The following is an 18,254-nucleotide window of genomic DNA, read 5'->3' as shown; positions in this document are numbered from 1 at the left end:
TTGCTTACTCTTTGGCTATTCTATTTTCCTGTGTTTTGTTTTGTTTTCTTCAACTCATTGATTTATGTCTTTACCTTTGTAACTTCCTTTCTTCTTATTCTCTGAATTTGCTCTGCTTTTCTTGTACTAGTTTCTCAAATTTAAACTTAGCTCAATTTGTTGTCTTTATTGCTTTTAATAAATGTTTCCAATCTATTCACTTTCCTCCAGGGGCTAATTTTATTGCATCTCATAAATGTTGGAATGGGATGCAGGTGCACATGGGGAGTTTGGGCTCCGCTGGGGGCGCCTGGCCTGGGCACACGGTGTCCACACAGGCCTAGGGCAGGGTGGTACCTGTGCTCTCAGGGAGTGCATGGCCAGGGCAGAGCACTGCGGATATTCTCACCTACTGGTGCACTAACCCACCACACAGCAGAAGGAAGGAAAAAACCCTTTGTTCCTGTAAAAATCCCTCTGTCGCCCTCTACTGGCAAAGCCTAACATCGTACTCACCGCAAAGAAGAAATGCTTGGGAGTCCAGTCTGTTATCACAGAGCAGGTTCTGAAAGGGTGAATTTGGAACTAAGAGACAACAGTTGATAACTGACACCTCTGCAAAACTAGGTTTGCGGATGGGATTCAGATTTTCCTCATCATATAAATGTGCAGGTTTTCATCTGGATGTGAGTGACATGGGGAGAGAGGCAGGGCAAAGGGCACCTATTGTAGCTAGTGAGTCCCTGCGAATGTGTAGTTCTGAAGCCAGTGACGGAGTCAGCAGCTTCCTTGGCAGCTCAGTTCAGCTGAGGCTTTTGGAGCCCTTTCTACAAATTCAACCCAACGTCTCTTTGTTCATCCCTCCTCATGGTTCATGGACGAACCAACTGAATCTCTTTCTGCTTAAATCAGTGAGTGGATTCTTTAATCTACAGATACTCTGACCAAAACATGGTAAGGAACATTTGGATGATACAACTCTTTAGAATTTATCGAGGCTTCCTTGGTTGCCTAGTACATGGCCACATTTTGTGACTGTTTCAGATATGCTAAAAAAGAATATGTATTTTCCATCTCTCTCTCTCTCCTGCCATCCATTTAACAAGAGACTTCAAATAGTTCCCAGGGTCAATATCAAGCCCACCATAATATACTTTGCAGAATCTACCTATTTGCAAAAGCTAACTCATATCCCTATGTTTGAGAGTTGGATCAGTTTCCTGACCGCCAAGCCTTTGGAACTTCATGATCTCTGTGATTTTAATTTTTTAAATCCTCACCTGGGGATATTTTTTCCATTGATATTTTAGAACAGTGGTTCTCAACCTTCCTAATGCCGCGACCCTTTAATACAGTTCCTCATGTTGTGGTGACCCCCAATTTTATTGTTACAAACTGAACATAATTAAAGCATAGTGATTAATCACAAAAACAATATGTAATTATATATGTGTTTTCCGATGGTCTTAGGTGACCCCTGTGAAAGGGTCGTTCGACCCCCAAAGGTTGAGAACCGCTGTTTTAGTAAAAAAGGAAAGGAGAGGGAGAGAGAGAAACATTGATGTGAGGGAGACACATGGATAAGTTGTCTCCTGCATGCACCCTGAAAGGGGCCAGGGATGGAACCTGCAACCCAGGTACGTGTTCTTAATTGGTACATAGGCCGATGCTTTAACCACTTAACAACACCGGCCAGGGCTTTGTAATTTTTTTAAAATGTTTTTAGTTTTCTGCTCCTTAGAGCCAAAATAATGAGCAGTCAACAGATATAAGTTGAGCCCAGCTTGGTGTGGCTCAGTGGTTGAACATCGACCTCTGAACCAGGAGGTTGAGGTTCAACTCCTGGTCAGGGCCTGTGCCCAAGTTGTGGGCTCAATCTCTGGTGTGGGCTGTGCAGGAGGCAGCTGATCAATGACTCTCTCATCATTGATGTTTTTATCTTTCTCTCACTCTCCTTTCCTCTTTGAAATCAGTAAAAATATTCTCTTAAAAGACATAAATATGTTGATAATACAACTGTTTGTCCAGCTCATTGCAATGTTAAGTGCATAATTAAGCAGGAAGACTTTTGCAACTTGTACAGTTGGCCTTCGTAGAGGCAGCCAGGGGTAACTCTGATATTTTACTATAATAATCTTTTTGCAATACTTTACACTTGTAATAGTCATTGTAACCAGACTTAAGGAAACAGTATAAATCCAAATGATGCCAACTAATTTAGTAAGGGCATCAAATTCCAGAGTAAGTTTATCTAAACTACAAATGCCATATGTAAGAGGCTAATATAACTCGTGCCTCTGACTTTTCAGGCTAAAAGAGTGAGGAAATGACTATGGTAAGACTCTCTAAGGTACCAAGGGGGAGGGTTAGTAAATATTAGGGTTAGTATGAATAAAGAGAAACTCCTGAAAAATAAAATCAGATTTTCTTTTGTCTTTTCTTCTGCCATCAAGTACAAACTAGCCACAGGGTTCTCTAAATGGCTCCACTGTGAGGAACTTATGAAACAAACAGATTCTAAAAGCTGCAATATAAGTTCCCTTGCAATGTGGACCATTCTATTCCTTTCAAGGGCTAATATACCCTTTGAGTCCTTAACTTAGAGCAGCGGCATTACAGTTGCACTTGGATGAAATAGAAGTACTTTTACTCAGGTTTCCATCTCACTTCATATTGATCACTTCATACTTGAAATAGGTAAAGTCATTCTTTTTGGCTTTATTTTTACTTCACAGTGTACAGATTCACTGCTAATTAATTTGGGAAATTTTCCTGTAGATAAGCTGGAAACATCCTTTTATATTAAAACAAATTTTTCTCAAATCTGTATATATAAAAACCTAAGCAACTGTTTGACTGTTCAAACGTTCAACCATTCAACCGATAGCTATGGTTCGCACTGACCACCAGGGGGCAGATGCTCAACACAAAAGCATGGAAACATGGAACAGACAATGAATCTCAGAAGGAAGGGGGAAGAGTGGAGGGTGTGAAGAGATTAACCAAAGATCTTATATGCATACTAGAGGCCCAGTGCACCCTCAGCCTGGCCTGTGAGGATCAGGCCGAAACCGGCCCAGTGCACGAATTCGTGCACCAGTGGGTTCCCTTGGTGTGGCCTGTGGGAATCAGGTTGAAACCAACAGTTTGACATCCCCCAAGGGGTCCCAGATTGCGAGAGGGCGCAAGCCAGGCCGAGGGACCCCACCGGTGCACGAATCTGTGCATCGAGCCTCTAGTATTATAAAAACAAAAAATCATGAGTCAACACCTCAATATCCGTTGAGCAATCATGCAATGTTTGTTTCCATTTCCATTTTCTATCCTAATTCTTTTTCAATTTCTTTCAATAATCTCTATTTAACATTTTGAAAAACAACTTTATTGAGATATAATTTTACATATCATAAAATTGACCCATTTTAGGTCAACAATTATTTTAGTAAATGTATAGAGTTGTTCAAACATCACCATAATCCAGAATTAGAATTTAGAATAGTATTTCTATCACTCTAAAAGTTCCTTTACTAGTATACCTGCTTACAGTTAGTCCCTCCTCCCACCTCCAGCTCTAGGCAACTAGATCCGTTTTCTGTCTCTCTAAATTTTTCTTTTCTAGAAAATGGATTAGAATCATACAGTGTCTAGAATATCTAGTCTCTTGTGCCTGGCTTCTATCACTTAGCGTGATGCTCTAGATCAGGGGTGGGCAAACTTTTTGACTCGAGGGCCACAATGGGTTCTTATTCTGGACCGGAACAAAAGCATGGATGGAGTGTTTGTGTGAACTAATATAAATTCGAAGTAAACATCATTACATAAAAGGGTACGGTCTTTTTTTTTTTTTTTAGTTTTATTCATTTCAAACGGGCTGGATCTGGCCTGCGGGCCGTAGTTTGCCCACGGCTGCTCTAGATTCATTCATGTTGTAGCATGTATCAGTAGTTCACTCCTTTTTATTGCTACACAGTATTCCATTGTATGCTTACAACATTTTGTTTATCCACTCCCTGGTTGATAGATATTTGAATTGCTTCCAGTTTGGGGCTATTATGTATCATGCTTCCCTGATAAATTATACACATACTAGAGGCCCGATGCACAAAATTCATGCAAGAGTAGACCTTCCTTCCTCCAGCTGCAGGCACCGGCTTCCCTCTGGCACCTGGGACCCAGGCTTCCCTCTCAGCCCTGGCTTCATCCAGAAGGTCACCCAGAAAGACAACGGTCTAATTAGCATATTACGCTTTTATTATTATAGATCTCTAGGTGGATGTATATTTTTATTTCTTGTGGGTAAATATGAAGGAATGGAATTAGTGGGCTGTGTCATAAGTTTATGTTAACTTTTGAAGTAACTGTTTAAACCATTTCCAAAGCAACTCTGCCATTCTACATTCCCACCAGCAATGCAGAAGGGTTTCAGTTTTCTCTTCCTCTCCAACACTTGGCACTATCTGTCATTTTCATCTTAGTCACTCAGTGTAGTTTTGATTTGCATTTCCTTCCTTTGCATAATGACTAATGATGTTATCATCTCTTCAGATCTTTAGTACCCATTTGTATGCCATCTCTAGTGAAACGTTTATTCAAACCCTTTGCCCATTAAATTGGGTGCCTTCTTTAACCTTTAGCAACCTGGTTTCTATCCTTACTCTGTTAAAACTGCCCTTTGAAATAATGAAATATCACTCAAATAATGAATCCTAACAAATCCAGTACTACTTTTTTATTCATCTTCTCCTGACCCTTCGGTAGAACTTGATAGTGTCTTCAATAACCCCTTTTGGAAATGTTGTCTTACTTTGAGAACTCACTTTTTTTGGGTAATAGTCCTCTTCCTGGGCTCTCTAGGTGGTCCAGTCCACGTAGACTAGACCTATGCCCTCTGCTCTTCTCCTTCTAACTTTAATTCCGTGGCAGTTGTAGTGTCTTTAAGGAAATGTCTAGAAGGAAATGAGATAGTTAACCATGTCTTCAGGGAAATGGTACAATCAGAGCCTGGTGAGAGCTGGAGCTGCGGGAGGGGCTGCCTGGTAGGAGTTGTAGTTATGGATTGGAAATGCAGCTACTGTGAGAAAGGATGCAGTGAGGCAGAGAGGGAACAGAGAAATACCCCAGACTTTTATCTATTTCTACCCTTTCATTGCCTATTGGTGCCTCCCGTTGGTTGAAGCCAGAGGCTAAAAGAGGAAGGGTAAAGCCATCAGTGGGATCACCAAAGGGGAAGGGAATTAATCTGGGAGCAGTGAAGAATAGCCAACATAAGACCCTATTGTGCCTTCACATTCAGTGTCTAAAACACATCTCATCTCAGTGGCTAAGTCATCTCCCTGTTTTGACTTCTGTGTCTCTGTCAATGGTACCATTACTCTTCTAGTCTCCCAGGCGGGAACCTTCAGAAAGCACTCCAACCCTCGTTAAGTGATCTGCTCTGCTCATAAATGCTCTACTCCGCATTTGGCATTAACCATCTCATGACGTTGTACTTGATGACTGCTAAGATCCTCCATACATGGAAGATTCCATGGCTTTACGGTAACACAACATTATGTCATGATTTTATTGAAAAACCCTCAAGTGTGAACTGTCACTTGAACAAGACTGCAAGCATTTTCAGGGCAGGGTCTGTTCTTCTTATTTCTTCAAATCCTTTTTGTGCCCATCGGTGTTCTATTAGGCTAGGGCCTCAACAAATGTTTGTAAAATGAATAAGTGAATGATTCAGACATGGACCTAAAACTAGCCCCCAAATTACAGATTTTGACAGCAAATAGTCAACACATTTCACCACTAAGTGGCAGCATCCACAGTGATAATTTCCAAAGATGGCCCACTTCCAGCTAGCACATCGTGAGGCTGCACTCATTCTAGTAACAACAGTATGATAAGAACAGAACCAGTTAGTCAAACTGTTCTTTCTGGTGAAAAAATACCAATGAATTACTTTCTCTGCAGATAATTCCTAGTAAATACAGTTAAGAACCAAAAGTGTCTGTGGGCTTAGCAAATATTTACTTTCATGTATTACTTATATGAGTATTAATATTCTTTTTGTTTTTAACTAAAGTTTAGTTTTCTTATTTTGAAAGTGTTACATTCTTAGTATAGAATAGGTCAAAGAAGATAAAAATCTTCCTGTTCTTTTCCTCTGTAAATGTTTCACCTTGCTCTTTACTTTTGCGAATTGACCTTTAAATTATATTGTCCCCAAACAAATCATGCTCATATAAAATATAAAAACAATACCCAGGGCCAGTGGGGCTCAGTTGGTTGAGCATTGTCCCATGCACTGACTCGCAGGTCCGATTCCCAGTCAGGGCATATACCCAGGTTGCAGGTTCAATCCCTGGTCGGAGGCAACTGCTCCATGTTTAACCCTATTAAAAAAGAGCAATTGTAATTTTGCAGATGATAAGACTGAGACACAGAGAAATTAACTAACTTGCCCAAGATCACAAAGCTAGTAAATGACAGTGCAGGAGAAAAACACAGGCAGCCTAGCACCAGAGTCCACAGGTTGCATCATTACACTACTGCCTCTACTCTATGTTCATAATATATGGTCTACCCTATTCCTTTTATGGGTGCATAATATTCCACAGAATTATTATTTTTTTATATTTTATTGATTTTTTACAGAGAGGAAGGGAAAGGGATAGAGAGCCAGAAACATCAATGAGAGAGAAACATTGATCAGCCGCCTCCTGCACGCCCCCCACTGGGGATGTGCCCGCAACCAAGGCACATGCCCCTGACCGGAATCGAACCCGGGACCCTTGAGTCCGCAGGCTGACGCTCTGTCCACTGAGCCAAGCCGGTTCTGGCATCCACAGAATTATTTTAATGCAATATGTTTAATGGTGTCCTTACTATCCTTATTCTTTTCTTAAACTCATTGTTTATTTTTAATATTAATTTTAATTTATTGATTTGAGAGAGCGAGGAAGGGAGAGAGAGAGAGAGAGAGAGAGAGAGAGAGAGAGAGAGAGAGAGAGAGACATCAGTTTGTCGGTCCATTTATTTACACATTCATTGCTTGATTCTTATATGTGCCCTGACTGGGGATCGAACCCTCAACTTTGGCTTATTGGGATGATGCTCTAACCAACTGAGCTACCCAACTGGGGCTGACTCTCCTTATTCTTAAATTTTTGTGCATGTTTATAAATATTTGTGTCAAGCCCTAGCTAGTGAGCTCAGTGGGTACAGCATCGTCTTGCGGACTGAAGGGTCCTGGATTTGATTCTGGTCAAGGGCACATACCTTGGCTGCATCACAATCCCCATACAGGAGGCAACCAATCGATGTGTCTTTCTCATACCAATATTTCTCTCTCCCTGTCTCTCCACCTCCATTCTCGCAAATTCTAGGAGTAGACTTGTTGAGTCAAAAGCTATGTATATTTTAATTTTGATAAATATTGTTGCATCCCTGCAGCACTCTGAATAGGCCCAGAAACACTCGATAGAGTGGTGTTTTCTTCATTGCAAAGCAAAAAGCCAGACCCAGGCCCCCTTTGCATTTGGTTCATCTCCTCATTGCAAACTGGAGTTTTCCCCTTTTCTGACTAAGCCCCTTGAGTTTCAATAGGGAGCAGTGGTTGTGTGCAAAGCAAAGGTCTTCATCTGTAACTCCTTCCCCCATATCTTCCACACCCTGAACCACAAGACCAGAGGAGGGCTTCTTTCTCAGAGGGCACCAGACTATGCCACCCCAAAATATGCCTTTTAGGCATTTGGATTATTTTGAGCTAAAGGGCTGTGAGAACCAGCAGATATCAGGAAAAGCTTTAGAAAGTGGGCACAGCTCTTCCATTTGTAATGGAAACTGACAAAGTGTCACCGGAAAGGGGACCTGGCCCTTAGCGGGTCTGCCTAGGGCAGTGATGGCGAACCTATGACACGTGAACTCATTTTTTTGGTTGATTTTTCTTTGTTAAATGGCATTTAAATATATAATATAAATATCAAAAATATAAGCCTTTGTTTTACTACGGTTGCAAATATCAAAAAATTGCTATATGTGACACGGCACCAGAGTTAAGTTAGGGTTTTTCAAAATGCTGACACGCCGAGCTCAAAAGGTTCGCCATCACTGGCCTAGGGCCTTGCTGGTGGTGTGTGAGTTCTTGATTCCACGCAGGAAGAAAATTTAACAACGCAAGTCCAGGTGAATTTCAGAGGCTGTGTGTTAAAGCTGGGGACAGTGAAACAAGAAAGGGCTGGGGAAATGAGCTTAGGCTGGTCTGCCTTGGCTCACTAAGAAGTCAGAGAAAAGGGTGCTTGGGGGACAGGTTCAGGAGGTTCGCCTTGGATGAACTGCTGCTGCCCATTGCTGGCCTGGTTGCAAGCCTCATGGGGTCCCTTAGAGTTTAGGAGATGCGTACCTGTGGGGGTAGAAAAGGAGAGGGGAAGGGGTGAACATGCTCCCAGACAGGAGAGCTTGTCCTGGGATCTTCATTTTGAGGGCTTTTAAAGGCTGGGTGTTTAGGGGAGGTCGTGAGGGAGGATCTCAATAGACTACTCATCAGCTTCATGCTGATGTACCCAAATGAGATTTATTCTTTTAACTCATTTGTCCTTGGATGCTCTTGCAAAGGCATTAATTAGATTTCTGCTATCTGTCTCCCTGAGGAGAGTGATTTAAGCTATTTTAACCTCTGGTTGGGGAGGAGAAGTGCAAACGATTTACTCTTAAGTGTCCTTGGTTTAGGAAAGATAGGATTTAGCAGATGTCTGCAAATTGCTTGGCATCTAGATTTTCTAAAAGGCTGCAAGTTGCTGTTTATCTGTCTCAGTTTCCCTATTCCACTGTCCTGGTTTACTAGCTTGTCTCAAAAGGACTTTTCCATTTGTAAAAGGTGACTCTCCCTAGCAGGAAGAGGAGGACTCTGAATAACATAACCAATCTTACTAAACAACCTTATTTACCATACTTTTCCTGCTCACCTTCCCATAACCTGCTTTCTCCTCCCCCCCCCCCCCGCCCCCCACACACAATGCAGAAGGCCAAAACTCTGCTTTCTTTGTTTAGCCTGAGATGGTATATAAACCCAAGTTCCAAGTACGACCTTGGGTTTCTCATGAGTGAGTGCTCCCATGTGTTTGCAAGATGCTCATGTTGATAAACTTGTTTTTCTCTTGGTGATCTGTCTTTTGCGGTCTCATTTATAAGGCCCCAGCCAGAGACCCTAAAACGAAGAGGAAAAACTGCTTTTTTCCTTCCTTACATTCCATTCCGTAATCTAAAGCTAGTTCTTTTTTTCCCTTTCTCTGAGGCCATAAACATTTCCCAGCCCTAACGTTAAGAATGTTTATAAAACAAGAAAATAGATTACAGAGAAAAAAAATATTTGGGAGAGGTGTTTCTGTAGTAGGCGGTGGGAACGGCACCAGGAGTCTGACTGGTGGGGTCAGACCAAACCTGGTTTCAGCAACCTCAGTACTTGAGCTCTGGCGAAGAAAAGAATGCGGACTCTCTAAAACCCTGTCTTCCCACGAGGGCCTATAGGGCCTAGGCGTGCGGCAGCTCGCCTTGGTGTATCCTGAGACTTTTGCTGAGTAGCCCCAGAGCCAGCACTGGTGTTGAGTTTGAACTTCTATCAATCTAGTGAACACATCTCTATCTGGTGACTCACTGAGAACCACCTGCCTCATGCAACTTGGTTTACCGCCAGAGGCTCTTTCAGTGACTGAGCCTAATAGGTAGCCAGCAAGTAGAGGCAGATCTCAAGGTACCTTGGGCCTTTTGCTGACCTGCCCCTGGGATTGTTGCTGGTGAAAGCTGGTCTAGGTACATAACTGGGCTCCTCCCATGAACCACTCAGGCCCAGCAGAGGCAGCCACGAGCTATGCAATGCTTTGTAGCTCTAAACAGGTAGCCCAGGGCTGGTCACAGGCAGCACCTGACTTTGACCTGCACCAGTGTCCCTCCCAAGAGGCTCCGGAATGAACACACCAAATGGCAGGCTTCAGAACAGATGAGAGCATGACCCAATTAGCTCCACAAGTGGCACAGTCAGAGGGAAATCTCGGCCAATACCAGACCCTGCTGGGGAAATTTTCGCTTTGTGGGATCAGCCCCCCACAGCAACTTGTGCGCTGTTGATAGGGTCAATCTTCACCGTCAGCCAGTCTGAGGGTGAACCTCCACCCACAAATGGGCCAACAGCAATCAAGACTCAACCACAATAAGAGGGCTCATACAACTCACACAGGGGACATTCCTGGAGCACCTCGCTCAGTTTATCAGGGAGACTGTGCCACTGAATTCCACAGGTTACCTACTACAGAAGCCCACCATACCAAGACCAGGAAACATAGCAGGTCTACCTAATACATAGAAACAAATACAGAGAGGAAGCCAAAATGGGGAGACAAAGAAACATGCCCCAAATGAAAGAACAGGAGAAATGCCCCCCAAAAAAGAGCAAAATAAAACGGAGGCAAGCAATCTACCAGATGTAGAGGTCAAAACAAAGGTTATCACCTGCCTGGTATGGCTCAGTGGTTGAGTATCAACCTATAAACCAGGAGTTCATGGTTCAATTCCTGGTCAGGGCATATGCCCATGTTGTGGGCTCGATCCCTGATCATGCAGGAGGCAGCTGATCAATGATTCTCTCTCATCATTGATGTTTTTATCTCTCCCTCTCCCTTCCTCTCTGAAATCAATAAAGATATATTTTTTTAAGTAATCTGCATACTACAGATGCATGTCTTGAGGTGACTCATTTTGAACCCCCACAAGATTATGAAACCTAGATTATGGTCATTGAGATGGAGACTCTGCCACCACAAAGCCATGTCAATTTGACAATACTCTCCGGTTTTAATTTCTTCTTTTATACATCTAAATGACCTCTAAGGAACTTATCTTAGGATCAACTGAGATGGTTTATTTTCTTGAAATGTGTCGCTGAGCTGTTATTCATGGGTCACATGTTAATCCCTTACTGGAAACAGAATATATCACATGGCTATTATGTTCTTTTAAGAGTGGGGTTATTAAAGTTAGTCAGAATGTTCAGCCCAATCTAAGCACAGACACATAAATTACATGACTGAGATTGGTAAACAAAAAATTCCTGTAAAGGAAACATTTTTGCTTCTATTTATGTCCTCCTCCTCTCCCTCTTGCTCCATGACCTTATTTTATCACTTACTTCCTCTGCTAGAGTCTTCAAATCCTCCCTCAGATAGGATTCTGTCCTAACTCAGAAATGTGAGCATTTTGTATTCTTGTAATACTCTCTACCTACCACCTTGGAACTGCTTTCACTCCTCAGTCCATTGTTCCACTCTACTGAAATATTTCTTATAAAGATTGTGGATGACTACTTATCTGCCAAACCAGTCTTTTCTTGTCCTTAATTTCACTGCAGTGATTTTTTTTTCGGTCTACTGTACTTTTATTATTTTTAATTGAATCTTTATTGTTCAGATTATTACAGTTGTTCCTCTTTTTTCCCCCTATAGCACCCCTCCACCCGGTTCCCACCCCATCCTCCGCCCTAACCCCCCCACCCCACTGTCCTCATCCATAGGTGCATGATTTTTGTCCAGTCTCTTCCCGCATTCCCCACACCCCTTTCCCTCCCAAGAATAGTCAGTCCACTCCCTTTCTATACCCCTGATTCTATTATAATCACCAGTTTATTCTGTTCATCAGATTATTTATTCACTTGATTTTTAGATTCACTTGTTGATAGATGTGTATTTGTTGTTCATAATTTGTATCTTTACCTTCTTCTTCTTCTTCCTCTTCTTAAAGGATACCTTTCAGCATTTCATATAATACTGGTTTGGTGGTGATGAACTCCTTTAGCTTTTTCTTATCTGTGAAGCTCTTTATCTGACCTTCAATTCTGAATGATAGCTTTGCTGGATAAAATAATCTTGGTTGTAGGTTCTTGGCATTCATTACTTTCAATATTTCTCGCCACTCCCTTCTGGCCTGCATAGTTTCTGTTGAGAAATCAGCTGACAGTCGTATGGGTACTCCCTTCTAGGTAACTGACTGTCTTTTTCTTGCAGCTTTTAACATTTTCTCTTTGTCTTTTGCTCTTGGCATTTTAATTATGATGTGTCTTGGTGTGGTCCTCTTTGGATTCCTTTTGTTTGGGGTTCTCTGCGCTTCCTGGACTTGTAAGTCGATTTCTTTCACCAGGTAGGGGAAGTTTTCTGTCATTATTTCTTCAAATAGGTTTTCAATATCTTGCTCTCTCTCTTCTTCTGGCACCCCTATAATTTGGATGTTGGTGCACTTGAAGCTGTCCCAGAGGCTCCTTACACCATCTTCGTATTTTTGGATTCTTTTTTCATTTTGCTTTTCTGGTTGGGTGTTTTTTGCTTCTTCGTATTTCAAATCTTTGACTTGATTCTTGCGATCCTCTAGTCTGCTGTTGGAACTCTGCATAATATCCTTTATTTCAGTCAGTGTATGCTTAATTTCTAGTTGGTCCTTTTTCATAACCTCGAGGGTCTCACTAGATTTCTTGAGGGTCTCACTACATTTGTCGGTGGTCTCACCAGACTTTTTGAGGGTCTTACTAAATTTATTGGAGGTTTCTAGAAAGTTCTTGAAAAACCTTAAAAGTGTAGTTTTGAACTCTCTATCCAGTCATTTGCTTTCCTCCATTTCTGTCATTTGTGTCCTGTTTCTTTGTCTCGGCATTTTTTATGCTTCCCTGTGTTGGTAGAGTGGCTTTGTGTGCTAGGTGTCCTATAGGGCCCAGTGGCTCAGCCTCCCCAATTACCTGAGGTGGACACTTTTGGTGCACCCCCTTGTGGGCTTTGTGCACAGTCTTGTTGTAGTTAAGCCTTGATTGTTGTAGGTATCACTGGGAGGAATTGACCTCCAGGCCAATTGGCTGTGAGAATCAGCCGTGTCTGCAGTGGGAGAACTTCTGTGCTAGAGACACCCCTTCGGGGCAAGGCTTGCTTCAGTGGGGCTTTGGTGCTCACTGAGTCTGCTCCCTGAGTGTGTCCTTTATGGATCCTAGGAGTTGCAATCTGGATGGTCCCACTCTGACCACCGGGCACACTGGCTCCTGGATCTCTAAGGAGTTGCTAATCTAGACTCTTCCTGAGGCTACCCAGCAGGAAGCTCAGCTGTGAAGCAATGCAAGTTGCTGTGGGGCCTTGGGCCAGCTGCAAGTTTGTTAGGTAATTTTCAGATTGCAAAGGGCCAGGCCTTTCATATGCAAAAGTCAACGCACAGCTTGGGCAGGGTGGGGGCCCCAAGGGATCAACAGGGCAGAGCAAGCAGCTATGGCTGCCCTCAGAGGCCCCACTTCTCAGTGTCCTGGCAATCACTGCAATCACCTCTGAGAGAAAGCTGCTCTCAAGTTCCGACCGATGCCAGACAGTCCAGTTTCTTCCATATGAGTCTGGGTTCCCAGAGACTCACCTGGAACTGGAGCTCAGAGCTTGAGACTCCCCACTGATTGAAAAAGACAACCATGTCCTCAGCCACCAGTCCTCTCCGCGTGTGCCTCCGTACCTCTGTACTTTACTTCAGCACCAAAGCTCCTCTGAATCTTGGTATGCTTTTCTCTTTCCTTCTAGTTGTAGAATTTCCACTCAGCCAGCCTTCCTGTGGTTCTGGATGATGTCCATTGCCGGGGTCCAACCCCAGCGGGTCCAGGGGTCCCCAAAGGTGTGGACGGAGTCGGCGAAGAAGGAAAGACTCGGAGGCAGCGTTCAGTTGATCAGCATGGTTGGGTTCTATTGCCAGGTTCTGTAGGTTCTCCAGCCAGGTTTGGTCGCCAGATTCTAGTCAGGTTCTCTTGCCAATCTCTGTAGTCAGGTTCAGTCCAGGATTCCTTGCCATGTTCTCCCGCTAGGCTCTGTCTCTAGGCTCCGAGGCCAGTCCCTCTCCAGGATCCTCTGGCATGCTCTCTCCAGCGAAGTTCTTCTGCCTCTAGAGAACGTTCTGTGTAGGTTCTGTGCCTAGGCTCTGTCTCTCTTGGTCCTGTCTTCTAAGCCCTGTGTTCTGTGTTCTGTGTTCTGAGTTCTGTCTCTTTCTGTCTTGTTACAACTGTATTTATACCAGTTGATTCAATCCTATCAATCTCTATTACAAAGGTTAGGGCGTTTCTTATCTCCATTCCAGGGAGAAAAGATTATGTAGTTTAAGCATGATTGTTCGTAGTTAAAGGGATTAATTACCCGCCTGGCACTTAGTTGAGGGGTTTTATTCCCTCCCTAACTTCAGGGGAAAATCCCTACCTGGGGAAAACAACCTTTCTCAGAGACCTTGGTTAAAACACATAGTGCCAAGAAGGTGAACAAACATATTAAGAACAGTATGCCATATATGCCAGGTCCCTTGAAACAGCAAGGATGGACCGGCTCCCGGCAGTCCATTCCATCTTTTAGTTGTATTCTTGAAGTGGTTGTGCTAAGCAGCAATCTCTGGTGTTTATCTATGCCGCCATCTTGGCTTTCTCTCCTTCAGTGATTTTAATGGTGTCCATCAAATGACGTCCATCCCTGTTCATCAATGCCTTCCAACTCAGTTTCCAACTACCAGCAGTTGTCTTCACCTCGGCATACTACATGCATCTTACACAATTTATTACATTGATGTCTATCTAAAAACAAACTCATAATCCTCCAGACTTCGTCTGTTCTTTGGCTGAATTAATGATTAATATGCGCTGAGCTTCTCAAGCAGGAAATCAATGCCATCTCATTAATTCTTCTATCTTATTCCACTCATCTAATTGGCTACCATAATTCTTTTCTCCATCCACAATCCACTGACTTAGGTCATTAGCATTCATATATATATATGAGTTTATTTGAGCCAAACTGAGAACATATGCTGGGGAGCATGATCTCAAATATTCTTCATTAGCATTTCTTAAAAGGAACTACCCATCATCAATCCCCACTGCTATCTCTAGTCCATCTCCCGCCCCCCCGCCCAGCCTTGTTGGAGTTTTCACCACAGATAATAATCCTGATAAAATTTCACCTCCTTGAAGCTTGTTTCCAAGTTTCATCCAAACTCTTTAGCATATTGATGCAATGCCTTTCACAATGTCATCATCATAATCTCTCCAGCCTTATCTTCATGTGTTCCAGTCACACAGGACCACTTTTCATCTCCTAAGCAAACCAAGTTCATTTGAACACCATGACCTTAATGAAATTAAGGCACTGGGTTTTCTCTTTTCTTAATTTATTACTTCCTTTTTTGTTTTAATATATTTTTATTGATATCAGAGAGGAAGGGAGAGGGAGAGATAGAAACATCAATGATGAGAGAGAATCATTGATCTGCTGCCTCCTGCACAACCACTACTGGGGATCAAGCCCACAACCCAGGCATGTGCCCTGACCAGGAATTGAACAGTGACCTCTTGGTTCATAGGTTGATGCTCAACCACCTAGCCATGCTGGCCAGGCCTGGGTGTTCTCTTTATGTATGTTCAATTACAAAGTACAAGGTCTGACAAATTGTACATCCTCAATCAATGTTTGTCGAATGAATTAATCATGAATCCTAGAAGGTTAGTACTTCAATGAGACATTATTAAGTAAGTAAAAGAATTATGAAAAATGCCTCCTTCAAAAATATTACTCCTGGGGTGTGAACACATAATACAATATGCAGATTATGTCTTATAGAATTATACCCCATATAATTTTATTAACCAATGTCACCCTAATGAATTCAATTTAAAAATTACTATTTTTTAAAGGCAAGAAAAGCAAATAATTGCCTGCTAGCCTGCAGTTTCTGTCATTATCCTATTCATTTTCAAATCTTACCCAATTCATGTCAAAAGAAGAACAGCTGACAAAACCTTTCCCCCATTTCTGTAATATCTTTACTAGGTCGAGAAATAAACTCATGAGATTACTGTAAACTTGAGCACCATACTTCAGTTTTTCCATAGATCATGACCACTACAGCCTGAGCTGTACTCCATAAGAAAACCCTATGAAGGATGGTCGAAGTATATAGAGATTTAAGGTTAGCTAAACTGAGAAAGATAGATCATATGAGTTCCCATATTTGCAAGTTAATTTAGAAACTATTCATAAGGGGAAGGGAGAAAAAAAATGATCTCTTAAAATTTAAAAGGAAATTCTCACTCTCATGGTCATAATGGAAATCCCCAAATTTCTCTGCAGCGTGTTCTTCTTCATCTCTGGTAGCATAAAAACGTCTGCCAAAAAATGTTATGAAGAAGTATTTGGTGTCATTGCCCAAATTTATAACTTACAACAATCAGGTTAGCCACATGAAAAGGCATCACTCCCATGAAGGACTCTGATTTCTCCCCTTCACATAACAGAAATTTATAAACCTTTACTGCTGTGTCTTTCTCATTTCTGTACTCAGTGATATGGAGTTAATTGTGCCTCCCATGAGATGCTAATATGTTTATGGTATGTACGATGGTATAAAGACCAGATTCTCTAGGTAATAGTATTAAATAGTATTAAACTAGTATCAAGCATTCATTTATTTTTCAATAAATATGTATCAACCATTTATTTTGTGCTAGTGGTTGGCACTGGAGATAGAAATATAGGGGATTCAGTTCCTGCTTGCAAACAGTTTAGAGTCTAGTAGATAAGCTGACAAGTTAACATTGTGAAATATGTAACAGAAATAGCCCAGGATGCTGTGGGGTGGAGAGGAGTGAAACAGATGTCAGATCTTGGGGGTTTTTGGGAAGACTTCCTGGAAAAGGTCATTGCTGATGCGAATACATTCAGCAAGTCCTATATAATAAAAGGGTAATATACAAATCAACCAAATGGTGGAACGACCAGTCGCTATGATGCACACTGACCACCAGGGGGCAGATGCTCAACACAGTAGCTGCCCCCTGGTGGTCAGTGCACTCCCACAGGGGGAGCTTCACTCGGCCACAAGCCAGGCTGATGGCTGGTAGGCCTAAGCCATCAATCGTACATCCCCAGAGGGCTCCTGGACTGCAAAAGGGTGCAGGCTGGGCTGAGGGAACCTCCTCCTCCCTGCCCAGTGCAGGATGTCGTGCACCGGGCCTCTAGTAGTTAATAAGCACCTGAGTGAAGCCCTGTCCAAGCCTGGAACATAGCAGAGAAGAAAGCAAAGCCCTGACCTGGTGGAGCTCACATTCTAGAATGCCCTGAAGAAAGACCGACAGATGAACAACCAAAAAAGAAAATGAACAATTTATCTTTAAAGGTGGATTCTGTACAAGTGAGGATAACTGAGACACCAGAAAAAATCTGGCTCACTGTGTCACCTCTGTCCTATTCAAAACATGTTGAGGGTGTGTTGAAATTTCCTGCCTTTGTGAACAGAGGGGACTGCTCTCCATCCCTGGGAACAGGGCCCAGAATACGTTCACAGCCCAGGGGTCCCTGCCATAATAAAGACACACACACATGGGGTGGGCCATTCACATGGTGACAGATACCCCAAATCATGACATCCACATTGTGACAATACCCCTTTTCCAAAAGCAGGAATATGCAGGAAAGAGATTCTATCTAATCTCTACCCTGCAAGAGCATATTCTAAGTGTATTCTGACCACAAAAGGGAGAGTAGAGCTTATGCACATTACTTCTAAAGAGATGGTACACATTACTATGTTTGCCATTTTTTTCAGAGCAATGGTTACACATATTCACTCATAAATTCACTTGACTGTTTCTAAGGACTCAGAAAGAGAAGGATGCTGACATGCCACCTGGGTGGATTGATCCCCGTGACCCTGCCATTCACCGAATAACATACTATTTTGATTTAATTCTAAATATATTGAATTGCAATAATCTTTCATTCACGTTAGTTCTCCTGTATATGTTTGTTGTGCACAGCGGTGTTAACATCTGCCTGACCCACTCTGAGAAACAGGAAATACCACATGTCAACTCACTTTAGATGAGTTAGAAAAGGTGGGAGAGTCAAGTAGACTTATGTTGACAGTCTCTATCCATAATATGTGGAGTCCAAGGTCATCATGGCCATTGGTATCCAGCCAGCTGATGGGGGTAGAGAGAAAGTGAAGAAGGGATACTCACTTATTCACCACCCTTGGGTCCCGGGTTCAATTCCGGTCAAGGGCATGTACTTCAGGTTGCAGGCTTCTCCCTGGCCCAGGCCCTGGTTTGTGCATGTGCAGGAGGCAACCAATCAATGTTTCTCTCATATCAATATTTCTCTCTGTCTCTCCCTCTCTCTTCCACTCTCTCTAAAAGTCAATGGAAAAATATCCTCGGGGGAGGATAAAAAACAACAAGAATGAATTTGTACAGA

This window comes from Myotis daubentonii, chromosome 2 (assembly GCF_963259705.1).
Source record: "Myotis daubentonii chromosome 2, mMyoDau2.1, whole genome shotgun sequence".
In the NCBI taxonomy this organism is placed as follows: Eukaryota; Metazoa; Chordata; class Mammalia; order Chiroptera; family Vespertilionidae; genus Myotis; species Myotis daubentonii.
The sequence above is the reverse complement of the archived record's forward strand: the minus strand, read 5'-3'. Positions refer to the sequence as shown.